The sequence below is a fragment of the Nilaparvata lugens genome, chromosome 5, assembly GCF_014356525.2.
Source record: "Nilaparvata lugens isolate BPH chromosome 5, ASM1435652v1, whole genome shotgun sequence".
In the NCBI taxonomy this organism is placed as follows: domain Eukaryota; kingdom Metazoa; phylum Arthropoda; class Insecta; order Hemiptera; family Delphacidae; genus Nilaparvata; species Nilaparvata lugens.
In genome coordinates, this window is record NC_052508.1 from 48212116 (window position 1) to 48227448 (window position 15333).

The 15333-nt window shown below is 33.2% G+C and overlaps 1 protein-coding gene across 2 annotated transcripts in view; it reads left to right on the forward strand.

The window, feature by feature from the left end:
- Positions 1 to 149: 149 nt before the first annotated feature.
- Positions 150 to 15333, forward strand: part of LOC111059359 — a 100581-nt gene continuing 85397 nt past the window's right edge. For both annotated transcript variants that reach the window (XM_039428489.1, XM_039428491.1), the window contains exon 1: positions 150 to 830. The gene's annotated coding sequence lies outside the window, so the exon portion shown is untranslated. The remainder of the gene's footprint in view (positions 831 to 15333) is intronic.

Consider the following 15333-nt stretch of genomic DNA (forward strand, 5'->3'; position numbering starts at 1 on the left):
TTCAATAAAGCATGACCAACACTAAACAGTATTCAAAGTAAATTTAAGCTAAATTATTATTATTATTAATTTTTTAATAATTTAATTAAAAATACACTTGTTTGAAAATTTCTGATTTTATTATAGTTTTGTTAAGATACGGTTGAAAATAATGCAATAATTGCTTATGCAGTGCTATTAGTCTAATATTTTTAATTATCCATTAAAAAACTGGATCATTATTTTGAAATATAAATTATTTAAACCAATATTTTAAACAAGAATAACAACGACTATGAATGGTTTAGCCAGTTCAGCTACAAAACCTTATTTTAAAACTGCGTTAAATTTGAATTTGCAGTAGTTCGCTCGCCTTACGCCAGGTAGCGTGAATGTCGGGCTTTTGACAGAGCAAGAAAAGCAGACTTGAAACTTGAACACGAACGAGAACAACACAGGTTGACTTGTTTCCCAAAATATAGTCCGTGATCGTGGAGTGAAGAACGAAACGAATTGGGTTGGAAGTGTAATGACGAAAACAATGTGAATTCGGGTTGAAAATAATTGTATTTTTGTTTGTGAAGTGTAAATTACATTAATCAATGATCAATTCGTTACGATATTCATTGTGGTGTCAACTCCAGATCTCAAGGTGTATGATTTTACAGTTGACAACAGTTTCAAATTATTGGATCAGAGTATTTTATAATTTTTAAATTTATCAATCTATTTCTTCAATTGCTACAAAGTGGTGCTGTGTATAGTTTTTATCAGTTTTGAGAATAATTTCTATTCAAGATAAGTCGGTACGAACGCAGCTATTCGTCTCCTACACCTAGGAGATTTCACAGGTTAGAGGTCGCATAACATAACTTACTATTGTTGCAGTAACTTATTTATTCACTAATATAGCAGTGTTAATAGCGTGATATTATTTTTCGTTATCATAAAAATAATTTAATTAATATTTGTGTAGAAATGATTTACCGCTGACATCATGCATTCAATCCTCCTTCATGTTGACCATTTTATAACCTAATTTTGACACTTGTGTTTGTGGAAAACATTATTTCAGTTACCCAATTCAGGAATTAAATTTATTTACTCAAATTTTACTTAATTAAAACTTTTTTATGTTGCAAGTATCTGGATCGAAAGTTACCAAATTTGGTTGAAAAGATCATAGAGTAGCCCAACTTTGGTCATTGGGTTACAGAAGCTAACTTATATTTATTTATTGTAGTTCAACGCTTTATTCTAATTGCTTATGCATTCAAACTTATCAAGTTATATTTTGAATGGTTTGATTACTTTTTGTATTATTCATATTTCTTCTCTAGGCCTACTGTGAATTGACTTTTTTCTCATAACTTTAATAGGTCACATACCCATACTAACTTATATACTCAGAGAATACTCTATATATTCAGATAGATAGATAGACAGAGAAATGACTTTTATCTACACTCCACTATAAAAGTGATGTGGGCAAAATTGTGGCAATAAAAGCACCCTCTTCCATTTAACCCACAATACAGAGAATACTCAATGAAGCAAGGAAATCTTTCAAAAACATTATAGATTGTTACATCAAGAATTTAGACATAAATATAAATACTAACACAGACTCTATTAATAACAACTGTTGTATAAAAGTAACTAAGCTAAGGTAGGTTACTAGTTTTTAGAGACCTAGGCCTACCACTCATTTTCTTATAGCCTTAATACTTTTATAGTGTATTATTTATTCAAAATAGTGAATAAACTCCTCAATAATAAATTAATCTGCAACAATTGTTTTCTTATAATTTGACTGCAAATTATATTAATGAACAGTTCAATTCTAGCTTAAATTAACAGGTTAAAGTTTGACACTAAAAGGCTATATGACTCCTTGACAGTCTAATTGAGCAATGCCCTTGCACTGTTACATTCAGTATCACTCACTAACACTATGCTGAATTCACACGAGATCTGTAGATCTTCTTCCTTTTCAGTCTCCTTTACAACTCCTTAAGATAATAAAGTTGTCGATGAGGTGTAGAGCTTGGATGTTCTGATGATTATGTTGTCTCTTCATGGTTTCTGGCAGCCTTTGTGATCATGACATTGACTGCTTCCAACTGGAGGTTCGAGTTTCTGACAAAGTATGGAGCATTGACAGAATTCTCAATACCTTGTTCTGGAATTTCTGGATGGGGTTTATGTTACTTTTCCTTGCACAGCCTCACAGCTGGATGCCATTCAACCATACGGGACGAAGAATCGGTCTATACAATAGTAATTTATTTTAGGTTGAAAGGTTTGAATTTCTTCCTGACAATCTGGAACATGGAACTGGAGATATGAAAATTTTTAACCCCGTATTAAATTAATACACACCAGACTAGGTGGCCAATGGGACTCCAGAGAGCCAACAGAGGTGTTTATAGCAAGCTGGGACACGAGTGAGAAATCAGAAATGGTGGCCGGGCTGGTGATTCATCAGCAAGTGTCCCTAGTCCCTAGAGTGTAGGTAAATATAAAAGGAGTTCGGTGACTCTTTTGGACACGTGGTGTCCCACTGTTAATCCAGTCTTGTGCCCTAATGGGCCTCAGTTCCTGAATTGATCATTATTAAGATTTCAAATTGATCAGTATTACAGATTGCATGAGAATGGTAGAATGAATTCGAGAAGTTATCAAATCCTAATTTTAAATTCAAAACCTTAGATTTTAATCTCATCAGTAGCCTACCTACCGTAGCCTATTACAGTTTGCATGAGTATGGTAAAATGAATTTTAGAGTCATCACTAATAATATTAAAGAAAAGAGTTTCTGGCTCTTTAAGGCTCATTAAGCCGACATTTTAATGGAGTTCAGTCTCCAGGCAACGGATATTGAAATACATACACCACAACACACAACACACCACAACACACAACATTCATCCTCTTATTATAATATACTCCTTCCTCTCATCATCCTCTCTCTTTACATCATACTCCTCTCCTTTATCATCATCAAGAACATTCACCTATACATTTTACTTCCTCCGCCTTCGTCTCCCCACTTCTTCATCGCCTTCATCCTTCTGCTGTTCCTATTCTCTTTTCTTTTTAAAATAATATTATCTAAATTTGGGAGAGAAATAGTACAAGGAGTATCCTTAGTTTTTCTCTCCCATTCAGTGCTTTCTTGTAAAAATTAGATAGATAAATAATAAAATGAATGAATAATAAATGAATATTAATTGAAAATAATAGATCTCATTATCTTCGGAAAACCTTCAATAGTAAAGTATCGAATAATAAATTTTCCATTCTCATAAAAACATTTCTCTTTCACAAGTAACTAAATGCAAGGAAATGACAAATGACTCAAATTTGCAATTTAATATACAAAATCTTTGTACAGTAGGTATTATAAGATTCTGTCACATTCAATGACAGCAATTAAATCCTTGGTAATGGGTCAATTTTGATTAAGCATGCGCAAAACAAGGGATCTATAATGTAGTGAAGATCCAAAATTTCTACTTTGAGTGAATTGGAAAAAGTTATGATATTCATGGTTGAGTCATATCTTCGTTATTTGCTTGAAAAATATACTTAATAGATCGGCGACTAATCTGAGCAAAGTAGGTGTATTCAATTGAGACATTCCATGTGAGGCATAAGTAATTTGTGCTTGAGCTTTATGGGTATAGAGGAGAGGAAGTTGGATTGAAATTATGAAGGTCATAGTGGATTATAGCTTCACTAATTAACATATAAATGCTCTGTTTCTCTCAATAACAATTGATGATTGATTGTAAATCTACAGTAGACCATTTATACTAATTGAAAAGGGGATTTTCTAAAAAGGCTGTATAAAAGGCTAGAACATTGAAATTTAGGCTACACCAACTATCAGTTTCTTTTATAAAATTTATCAATATGATATTGAATGGCTTTTCTCATTTCACATAGGCCTATAGGCCAAGAATATTATTGACCACGTTATGATTTAACTAAGATTGATCTGTATAATGAAATTTTACCAAGAAAAAATGTCAAAATCTCATTTTTTATATTTTTGCTCAAGTTAATTTTTTAATTGAGGATGATACTGACATGAGCTAGGCTTGAGCGTGGGTAAATGTGGTAACTGGTAACCTCCGATAGTTGATTTTTAAACTCATAAATGGAATTTAGAGAAGTTTGGCTTTAAGTAAGTGGTCACTCTTACTTACATTATTGTAAGTTATAGAGTCATTCCAAGCATCACCTTGCAATTATAGAGACAATTCAAACAGATCCAACGTTTCATACGATGATATAATATATATTATAATGAACAGTGACACATGGCCGGAAAATAAACCTGAGCTTAGCAGATTTTTAGCCTTCACATCATCTAGAAATTTTCAACAGAATATACCCTTGTGTCATAATTATATTCATTTTCAATGCTGGTTGAAAATTATACCTGCTTTCAGGCAAGTTTTTCAACTTCTCTTGTGTGTAATAAACTTTTTGTATTCAACAACCGTCATTCTTTTCAAGTATGATATGAAGGTCTAGGCTAGTGTTTGAATTATTATTCTTGTCTATAATAAGGAGAACTGTATTTTATATTCCTACATCCTTTCCGACATATTATACTAACCACTTTTATATTTATCCATTATTCTTCGATCTATTTTTGTACTGGTCCAAGTAGGGTGGATTTCTATAAATATAAAACCGAAATTATACTGATTCATTCACTCTCTCACTCACTCATTTATTCATAATCACCAGAACTAAAAATCTGCTGGACCAAATAGACTGCGTTCAAATTTGGCATTTATGTTCAGTCGGCCACTAATCTAGAGGCACACTAAGAAATTATTTGAAAAATTTCCAATGATACGCCCAAAATCTGTGTTTTTCTGTGATTTTTAAGAATTTTCACGAACTAATTGGCAAAAAATGTCCAAACATGGTGCACAGGCTCAACTGAAGTATAAAAATGTTGTATTGGAAGTTAAGTTCCGCCCAATATCGGCGGCTTTTGAGTGTTCTCATGAACTAATTATTGACGTATGTCATGTTCAGAGTTGGTACAGAAGTTCAGCAAGGGTATATGAATTTTGAATTTTGTGCGAGGACTTCAGAATTACGCCCAAGATGGACGGTTTTAAACTGCGTTTTCCTGGCATTCCCTAGCCTTTTTTCTGCGTTCTCACATTTTTCAAGAATTAATTGAGAGAAAACAATCAAATTTGGTACAGAAGTTCATCAAAGATACGTCCAATGTAGGCGTTTTACAGCGTTTTCTAAGCGAAACCCCCTTTTTAGGGGTTTAGAGAAGTTTTCAAAGCATTATTATACATTTCTCAAGCAAATTCATAATTTGTAAAATTTAAAATTTATAAATTCATAATCAAGAGGGTTGGATCATTCTTGTTTCAAATTTCAAAGAACTATTAGACTGAAATACAATAATTTTCATAATATCCTAACAAAGTCTCTAATTGAGAAATAACTGAATATTCATTAATTCCGATATTTGCAACCCTACACTACACAGTTGAAGAATACTGGTGATTGAATCAAGCCTGACAGTCTCTTTTGACTTTTTAATGTAAGGAACAAAGCTCAAATGAAATATGCAGGTGAGCGAAGCGAGCCTGCTGATCCTATTTCTGTATGATCTAGCCGGCGGTCCAGACGGCTAGACGGATATGGCAAGCGAAGCGAGCCTGCCGACTAGTATAATATTATAAAGGTTCCTGGTTCGATTCCAGTGCTGACTGAAATATAATTTTCCCCCGCACTAGAACGTAATAATAAGCTGTTTTCAGACCTCATTTGGAGGACGAGATCAGCTGGTGGCCCGAAAATGTTTTCTTTACCGCCCCAGGGCACTACCTCCGTAAACAAAGCCATAGTGCATTCGTGTGACGTCAGCACAGGTAGGGCTCCTACACCAATAAAAACTCTTTGAATTCAGCTGATCTTTATCAGCAAGGGTTTTGTTTCGTTTCACACGAATGCACTAACTACGGCTTTGTTTACGGAGGTAATGCCTAGGGCTAAAAATGTAAACAGTTGAAAGTGCCCAATCAAGCAAATTTCAATTCGTCACGTTTTCAAGTTCAATTTTGTCGAGTTTTCAGTTCTTCAAGTTATCAGTTTGTCAAATTTTCAGTAAGTCAAGTCAACATTTTGTCAAGTTTCCAATTCGACGAGATTCCAGTTCGTCAAGTTTTCAATACCTCAAGTCTCCAGTTTGTCAAATTTTTAATTTGTCAAGCTAGGAGTTATCAGCTCTTCAAGTTTTCAGTTTTTTGTTTTTGTAGTGCTTCGCAACTCGGGGAAAATTTTTGCCGGCTCTCGAATGCTTCAAGTTCTTGACTTCGTCTGGAACTCGAAAACTGCGATTTCGAGCCGGCAAACACATTTCCCGCTCTAGGTACGATTACTACCCCCCACTCCTATATTTTGGGTCTACTTCGTCAGGCATGCTCGAAAACAATAACTCCATCAGAGACCCTGAAATCATTCAGGTCGCCAGACCTGAGTCAGCTATGTTACACGAAGATACGAATTTATTGCTATTTTTACTACCTACATTTCAATTACATTTTATCAGTTATATATTAATCCACTTTATGTAGGTATTGATTCTTGCATTTTTTTATGTATGACGAGCATGTAAGTCTTAATAATTCATCATTCCATCATATACTGTGCGTTATCAAAGACTACTAATTCAGTCATCAATATTTATTCCAACAACATTTGATTAACGTATACATTGTAACAACATGAGTTCATGACTGTCACTATTGTCTGGATGATTAAATGCATAATCTTATCAGTCATAAGGAAAACTCAAGACAATAACATTTTCATCGTCATTGATCTATTTGCATATTTATTGAAGTATCTATATTTAGTCCATGATCATGATTAACTCTACTAACAGCTTAGTTTTTGGAGTTTACGGTCATGGAATAACTAATTCAATATTCACTTACTTACATTGGAAATAAGAATAATGATAAGTTGAACAAATACAGTGGAATTTATGTTATATTTATATGATTATTTTTGTTTTAAATTAACTAAATATATAACCAACTGTTCATTGCTAGTATAATCAATATGATTACTATTGAAAGAATATTGGAAACTAATAATCAGGTTGACCGTATTCGAATTAAATAATCGAAAATTAAATGTGTCTTCCACTTTGAACATTACATAACAAAAAACCCTTTGAAGAAAGTTACTAAAACAAAAAGGGAAGCGGTTGACTGTGGTTACGCAGGTATCAGATTAGATTTGAGACCTGCACCTGCCACTTCCGTTGGATGGGTGACCACTTGAGCCGTCTTCGCTAAACTCTATGTACAAACTATTTTTAGTAGGGAACCCACCTAAAGCTTTAGATCTACATCCTCCAATCACTCACGCACAAGCTTGGAATTATGTGAGCATCACCCTCAGCAAAAAAGTATCCATTAATTTCATCGAATCTGTTTGTCTATTGATTATTTGAAAATATAGGGGTTCTGTAACCCTTAAACTTCCATTCAGTTGCAACTTCCAAAATGCAACACAATATTACATCTTGTTTTCACTATTATTATTACTATAGTATTTTAATATAACTTTAAAGTGAAAAAACACTCACATTCTTTTGAGTGGCGACGACCGTTTCGTGCTGGTATTGCACATTTCCAAGCCAGACAGAAACTAAAGTATGGTTTGAGGGTGAGTATTTGGTCAGATTGGGGGTGGAGGGGACTTTTGGCGGTTGATGGAGGAGGATTTAAATGAGTTTGTCAAACAGGGTGTGGGAATAAAAGTTGATTTGATCATTGAGAATATGGTTTGGCTGTTGTTTGGTGAACTTGTATATTTCAAACTGTTCCAGTAAAATTACTTTACTTTATTGTACTTTATACAAAGGGATGATCATGTGATAAAAAACAAAAACGAATAGAGATTGCATAATTGAGATTCAAAAGGACTAATGAATAGAAATTTGTTTATAGTGACTTGAGGATAGTACTGAATAGAACTAGAATGATCATGATTGAAAAGGACAGTAATTGTGAACAGAATTTGAATGATTGTGCTGGAAGAAAAATTCTGAATACAACTAATAATGAATAAAAATATAGTTATCATAATTTAAATGACAATAATGAATTATGGAACTTGAATTATCATGAGTTGAGTTGAACAACAGTTATAAATAGAACTTGAATGATTGCGATTGAAGGACAGTAATGAATAGAAGTTGAACAGGTAAACTCACACATCATTCAATGTGTACTCTCTGCAATGAGGTTGGTAATTTTAATTATTGCAGAGTCATTGAGATTTATTTCACGTCCACACACCAGAACGGAACCGATTGTTTACTTGCGGCGCTCATCTGTTGATGGGAAAATGAGCGTACATAAATTATCGACTATGTGCCGAACAGATCGCGTAGCAGGTATATAGCAGTAGATTACCTTCCCACTTTTTATTATCACTTTTTTCAACTGAAAAACTTGTTTACCCAAACGTGTGTGCTCATAACGCTTTACTTCCATTAGAATTTTTACCCGGCCATGCAAAATGAATTCAGATGAAGAATCATTTCTAAAACTTGTATGCGCCGTGTCTGTAACCTGTTTAGGAAATTGAGTTTGGCTGAGTTTTTTGTGGTTAAATTTTGTGGCAAAATGTTGGGATGGCTGCTCCTTCCTGATATGACTGTGTCGATAAGAGCCGCGTAATTATTCTTCCTAGTTATTATGTGCCATACGGAACCTGCAAGTTCATTGCCACCTCTAATTGCTGCTTGCACCTAACTGTCTTATTTCCCAAACTACAACTAAGTCTTACTGTAATATATACGAGTACATTCTCTCCCACTTTATGTTATCTTCACTTTACACTTTTATTTTGCTATGCAAGACTCATAGGTCATGTCCTGATTAAGATTACTTTATACCTTAACCCGCCCTTAGCTTGCTATAGTATATTTCGCACCTAGGGTCGAAAATGTACGTTTTCCGGCTCGAGATCGCGGTTTTCAAGTTCGAGACGAAGTCGAGAACTTGAAGCGTTCGAGAGCCGGAAAAACATTTTTGCCCGTGTTGCGAACGCTATTTTTCGCCACACCAAAAAAAAAACTTCACAATATATAAGAAATTGAAAAATAAATAAAATTCAAACAGCCTATTTTGATAGTTTGAATCTTGGTTATGACAACTTTTACTGTCAATTAATTTCAATATTACTTATTAATAATTTACAATAGTGACCATATTTTTATACTATTAATATTTCGAATAATTGTTCGAATTTTTATAGCTCGCGCTTTGCGCCCGATGCAATATCTCATGGATAGGTGGATGAATAGAATTTTCATTACAATTTTGAAATAAAGTGATGAAAAAATTAATATAGCCTAATTGCATATTTCACAGTATTGTCTCAAAATAAATCTAAAAAATTGATTGAAATTTACATTACGGTAACTAATATAAAAAATAGCTAATAAAAGTCGAAATTCATCGACAAAAAAAAATGTCATTGACCGAGATTCGAACCTAGATCAATGTTTGTTATTCACTGAGCTTCGAGGTATTACGCCTTTACGCTCTCGGCTACTGATAACACTTAAGGGCTGGTCACACCGAGCTCGTTTCACCAGTAGGCTTACCTTAAACTTCAGGGGCCTATTTCACAAAGTTACAAGTATTGTTACCAACCATGGTTACGAACAAGTACTTGTAGTTACAAGTTTACAAGTACTCACGTTTCACAAAAATTTATGATCTACAAGTTTACAAGTTTACAATTTTACAAGTCTACAAGTACTTCAATAGTAAACATAACCTATTTTCATGATGATTTCCTTTTTTCATCCTTTATAAAGGTTACTTGTACTTTTCAATAATTACTTTGAAAATATTTGAAAGCAATATAATGTTTTTTGTACAGTCTACTTCATTTATTGCTGAATTTGTAACCTACACACTATATGTACTCTGTATATATATAGTAGATGTACTATATATAATGTATACTATATATACTGTGTATATATACTATAGTACACATAACCTATGAGGTAACACATTAATAACTATTTTGGAAATTATTAAATTTGATTTCCAGATGCATATATTTCCAAAATAATCAATTTTAGAGGGATATAGGGCATTTTTGATTATTAGAAATATTTATTGAATATTTAAAATCATTTTAATGATCACTTGTAAATCCTTTACATAGCTTTCCACCTCGGTAGAAATTTCATAGTTACAAACAAGTAATTTTGACAAAAATTGTTGGCTACAATGAAAATCTTTGTGAAACACTTGTTCGTAACAAGCAAATCACTTGTAAACTTGTAGAAATTCATTGTAACTACAAGTTTACAATTCTGCTTTTGTGAAACGCTAGTAATCAGCTGTTCTCCAAAACCATGGTTGGCAACAAGACTTGTAACCTACTTGTACCTTTGTGAAACGGGCCCCAGATCTCTGCTGTATTTTCTTATTATTATTGTTGATTGTATTGCATTAAGAAGTGGAATTCGATAATAAAAAAGAAACAATTATTCTCTACCTCACTTTTAAATATTGATACAATTATTGTACTTTGATTTCATATTCGATTCTTCACTTTTAAATACCTGCGATACGTACCTTTCTGACAATGGACAATGCAGCCTACATTATATTGTTGAGGCTATGGAGATATCATCGTATTCTATTGTTTCATATCAAAAACACAATAATAAATATTAAATTATGAAACAGTAATTTATAAAATATATTATAGACATAATACCGCGATTCACGATACATAATTATATAGATTATTACAGTCGTTATGAGATTATCTCTCTATGATTTTTGTGAGATCGGACACAATCAGCTGTTATTCAAGGTCATTTTACAGCCCTAGGGCCGTAAAGTTTTACCGGCCTGGTCGGAAAACAATCACTTTCGGCCTCCATATGACGCACGTAAACCAGCTCATTACATCCAAGTGTGGCGAAAAAGATTTTTTATGGAGGCCGAAAGTGATTGTTTTCTGGCCAGGCCGGTAAAATTTTTACGGCCCTAGGGCTGTAAAATAACCTTGAAGTCAGCTGATTCTGATTTGATGTGAACGTGTTTACAAAATAGTTTATGAAACGGAATAAGTTTATGCTTCTAGAATTGAATTAAGTATTTTGCAATAAGATACTATCATTTTATTTGGATGAATTAAATACAAATGAGATATTACAAACTATTCAAGTTCAATTTTCAGAGTATAATAGAATCTAACCTCAAACCTCCTAGTACTGCGTTTATCACGGAACATAGTGGATAAACGGAATCATTTTATGCTTCTAGAATTCAATAAAGTATTCTGCAATAATATACTATCATTCTATTTGGATAAATAAAATACAGATAAGATATATATTATTATAAACTATTCAAATAATTCGATTTTCAGAGTAGGATAGAACTTCTAACCTAAACTTCCATTGACATTCAGATTGGCCAAATTTCAAGTGTGCTAAAACAGCTGATCAAAAACTTTTCATTATTTGTGTTTATCATTCAATAATTAAAGCATTTATAATAATATCATCTTATTGTCATTTGGAAGAATAAAAAGTTTAAACTCAACCTCTTACATAATTGAACATAATCTTTTAGGTTATTTAGACAAATCAGAATAAAAAATAAAAATACTTGGACAATTTCCTGATATTCAGATTACCTCAGATTTGCTAGAGCAAATCCACATAGACCTTCCACTTTTACTTTCGGAAGTGCTTATAATAGACAATAAATTATTTTCATATATATATATTGTTTATTTTCCTGTGTGGCGAAAAATAACGTTCTCACCATGGGCAAAAATGTTTTTCCGGCTCTCAATCTTTTCTAGTCCTCGGCCTACGGCCTCGGACTTGAAAACCGATTTAGAGCCAGAAAAGTCTCATTTTCGGCCCTAGGTGCGAAATATACTATTTCGTAGTACCTGACTATGTAAATATTTAGTGTGGATGTTCAATCGTATTGACGCGTAACTGAAATAATTATCAAAACAATTTCTCTATCTCAATTTCTTAACATTTGAGAGTGTTGATAGTAGTTCCTTCCAATAGAGAATAGCTCATAAACGTTCTTTGACTACTATTTAACTTATACAAAATACTCCTATTTGACAGCAAATATTCCACCCTTCTACTTCTAATCCAATTTAGTCTTTCAATAGTACATGGTAATACGATAGTAGCTGCATGTATGATTGTATTGGTCACCATACTGTGCATAGTTGAATTCAATTGAGTTTTGAGAATTCAATTTTCAGGTTGTATTGAATTTTGTTTCCTGTACTCTATTAATGCTTATTGGAATTACTGAAACTCCAAATAGTGCCGAAGTAATATTGTTGAAAACCGTAGCATAATCAAAATTTAATTTACAAATTGTCTCAAATAACAACTTCCTCTATCCAGTCTTGGTACACAATTACTGTATTTATATTACAGAAATCATGAGTATGTGATTCCATATTATATATTAGTTCCTCTAGAATGCCTTTCACTGTCGTTATTAGAGTAGGCTTCACCCAAGTGCTAGTGATAGGTTACATTTCAATGCCAATCTTAAGTAATATTTGATACATGATCAATTAACCAGTTTTAACCGGTCCTAGACTTGACTGAAATCTGCCAATCCAGTCCAGGTTATGATGACAATGTAATGCAATGGTAGGTGCTACTCAATTACTGGTTCAATTCAACTTGAGATTGCTGGGCATCATTTACGTTTTACGAAATGTCAACTTGAAATTTCTGGCAGGTTTTTGGATATCCATGACTGTTTATTTGCATAACTGTCGTCCTGTACTTAGTTGGCTAACCTTATTAGGCGCTGAACAGCTGAAATCAACCGGTAATCAATTGAACTTGATTAAATGTAGTAAAATAAAAATCAGGGCTTTACAATAATTTGTAAACTATATGGGGGCCTAGACGGAAATACAGAGTTCAGGTTTTATCATTTTTTGTGCTGGTCTTCTTTCCTGTCTAAAGCTGCTCCTATTATTTCTGTTTAGCTCGTCTAAACTTTCAAGCCAAATACAGCTAAATTGTACTAAGTAGATCCTGTATGAGACACTTGAAGAGAAGGGACCTGGCTGCCGTTTTAAAACCTTTGTCATTGTCAACCATGTAAATCAGAGCTTTTCTCCTGGTAAACTAATTATAGTAAGCGTGTGGCTTAAATTAGGGATAATGAAATTGAATTATTAGAGATGAGTTTTACTAAAGACAATACCATAATAATTAACGATACGATAATGGAACATTTACAGTACAATGATAGATGTTGTTTGTCAATGGCTCTACTCACTACTGATCTGGGGTGCCCACAGCATGTTTTTATGTCGCAAGTTGCGACATGAGGCTGAATTTTGGGGGGGATTTTTGGAAAAAACTAGGGAAAATGGGGGGGATTTTTCAATATACAGTTTTTAAGTACCTAAATGGATACCAAATTTTAAGAATTTTGGGGGGAATTTTGCAACATGGACCATTGGGGGATGGGCACCCCTGCTACTGATGTAATTTGATGGTTGTATGTATCAATGTAGAGCAGTCTACTACTAGTTCATTGTCTTAGTATCATACATCATTTTCTTAGTAACATACTACTTCAATATAATTCTAAATAGAAAATGGGCTTCAATGGCTCTGGTCACCTTCAAAACTCCATATTTCTTCTCCCATCATCACCACTATCATCATGCTTTCCTTTTTCAAAGCTCAGTATCCTTTAGGCATCATTCTCCGCAAAAACAAATAAGTTGCCGGTTGCAGGATATTTTCTTTGAAAATTCAATGAAATTCTTTCGCACGAGAAAGTCGTAACTGAGGCGAGTGATGGCATTATCTCTTTGCAAAATCACAACATTGGTCAGTGGAATTCAATTTAGATTGTAATAAATTTTTGCTGATAGAGATTGTTCAGAATTTCAACAGTATAATCAAAATCTGAGCACATCTTGAAACTACATTCTTGTTTTTGTGTTATTTTTTATTAAGACCTCAAAGCTGACACTTGAAAGTGCAAAAATACATTTTTGTATGACGGCCGAAAGATTGAATTGAATTTGGCAGATGAACAAAAAAGCATTTGGAAAGAAGAAGGAGCAAGCAGCAATCCGGATTTTGCTGGTTCACCGATTCTTCCAATCTTGATTAGCTTCCGCTGTTTTTGCGCTCTTCTATGGCAGGAGGCTGAATCGATCGTCTCTGCATCAGATTAGATTTAATGAGACTTCTCAAACTACTATGGACTCGGTAATAACCTCAATCTTGTTTCGTTCTCATTCACACTCTGCGGACGAGATTTTTCAAATCTATGATTTTCACGCGTATAATGCGTAATGCAGATTGCGTTTTCAAGTAGAGCTTTTTTAATTACTTATACTATAATTAATGAAACCTTTTTATTCGACCAGCATAAGAAACAAGCCTTCTTCGGGTTTTCATGCTAAAATCGCATTAATTCGAGTATAGTGTGGTCGTAGAGGCCTAGAGTACAGATTCACTAATAATTTATTACTTATTTACAAATGCCCATGTCCTTTAGAAAAGTAGTAATAGTATTAATAGTAATATTGTCCCATATTGACAGTGAATATCACCTTATGATTCGGATTTTACCCTATAATAATAAGAATGCGCATTCAACTAGAAAAAAATAATAGTAAGCTAATAAAATAGAAAATAAATATCCAAAATTGAAAATATTCTTGATTTTCTCTGCTTATGCTCCTCTACTTTGACTTTTCTCCGCCACCACCATTAGCTATATTCTATAGCCTATTCGTAGTCAACTATTCAATAACTTTTAAGATAGAACTCTATGTATTCTATACAACTTTATACGCTATTTTAAAATTTTCCCCAATGATTCACTTTCCTCTACTGTCTCATCTTTCTCATATTTTTTTCCGATTTCAAATATTATCAACTTCATTGAATATTTTCTCTCTTCAGGAAAATATTTTATTGGACCACTTTTCAACTTATCAATGTTGGAAACATTTCTAATATCTAAGAAATTAAAAATTAATTTATCAGTTTGACAACATCCTCTCTTCCTCTCTCTTATGTTTTCCTCGTGTCTTCTTTGTTATTCCTGATAACAACTCCTTTTATAACTGTGATAGTTTGATTCCAATTATACTCATATAGAGTAATACTACTCAAAGATAGCATAATCTAACGACTGTAGTTGGGTTTCATAAGTTGAGCATTTATTTATCTATAGCCTACATTCATTTATGAAATTACCCATTTCTATTCATAGC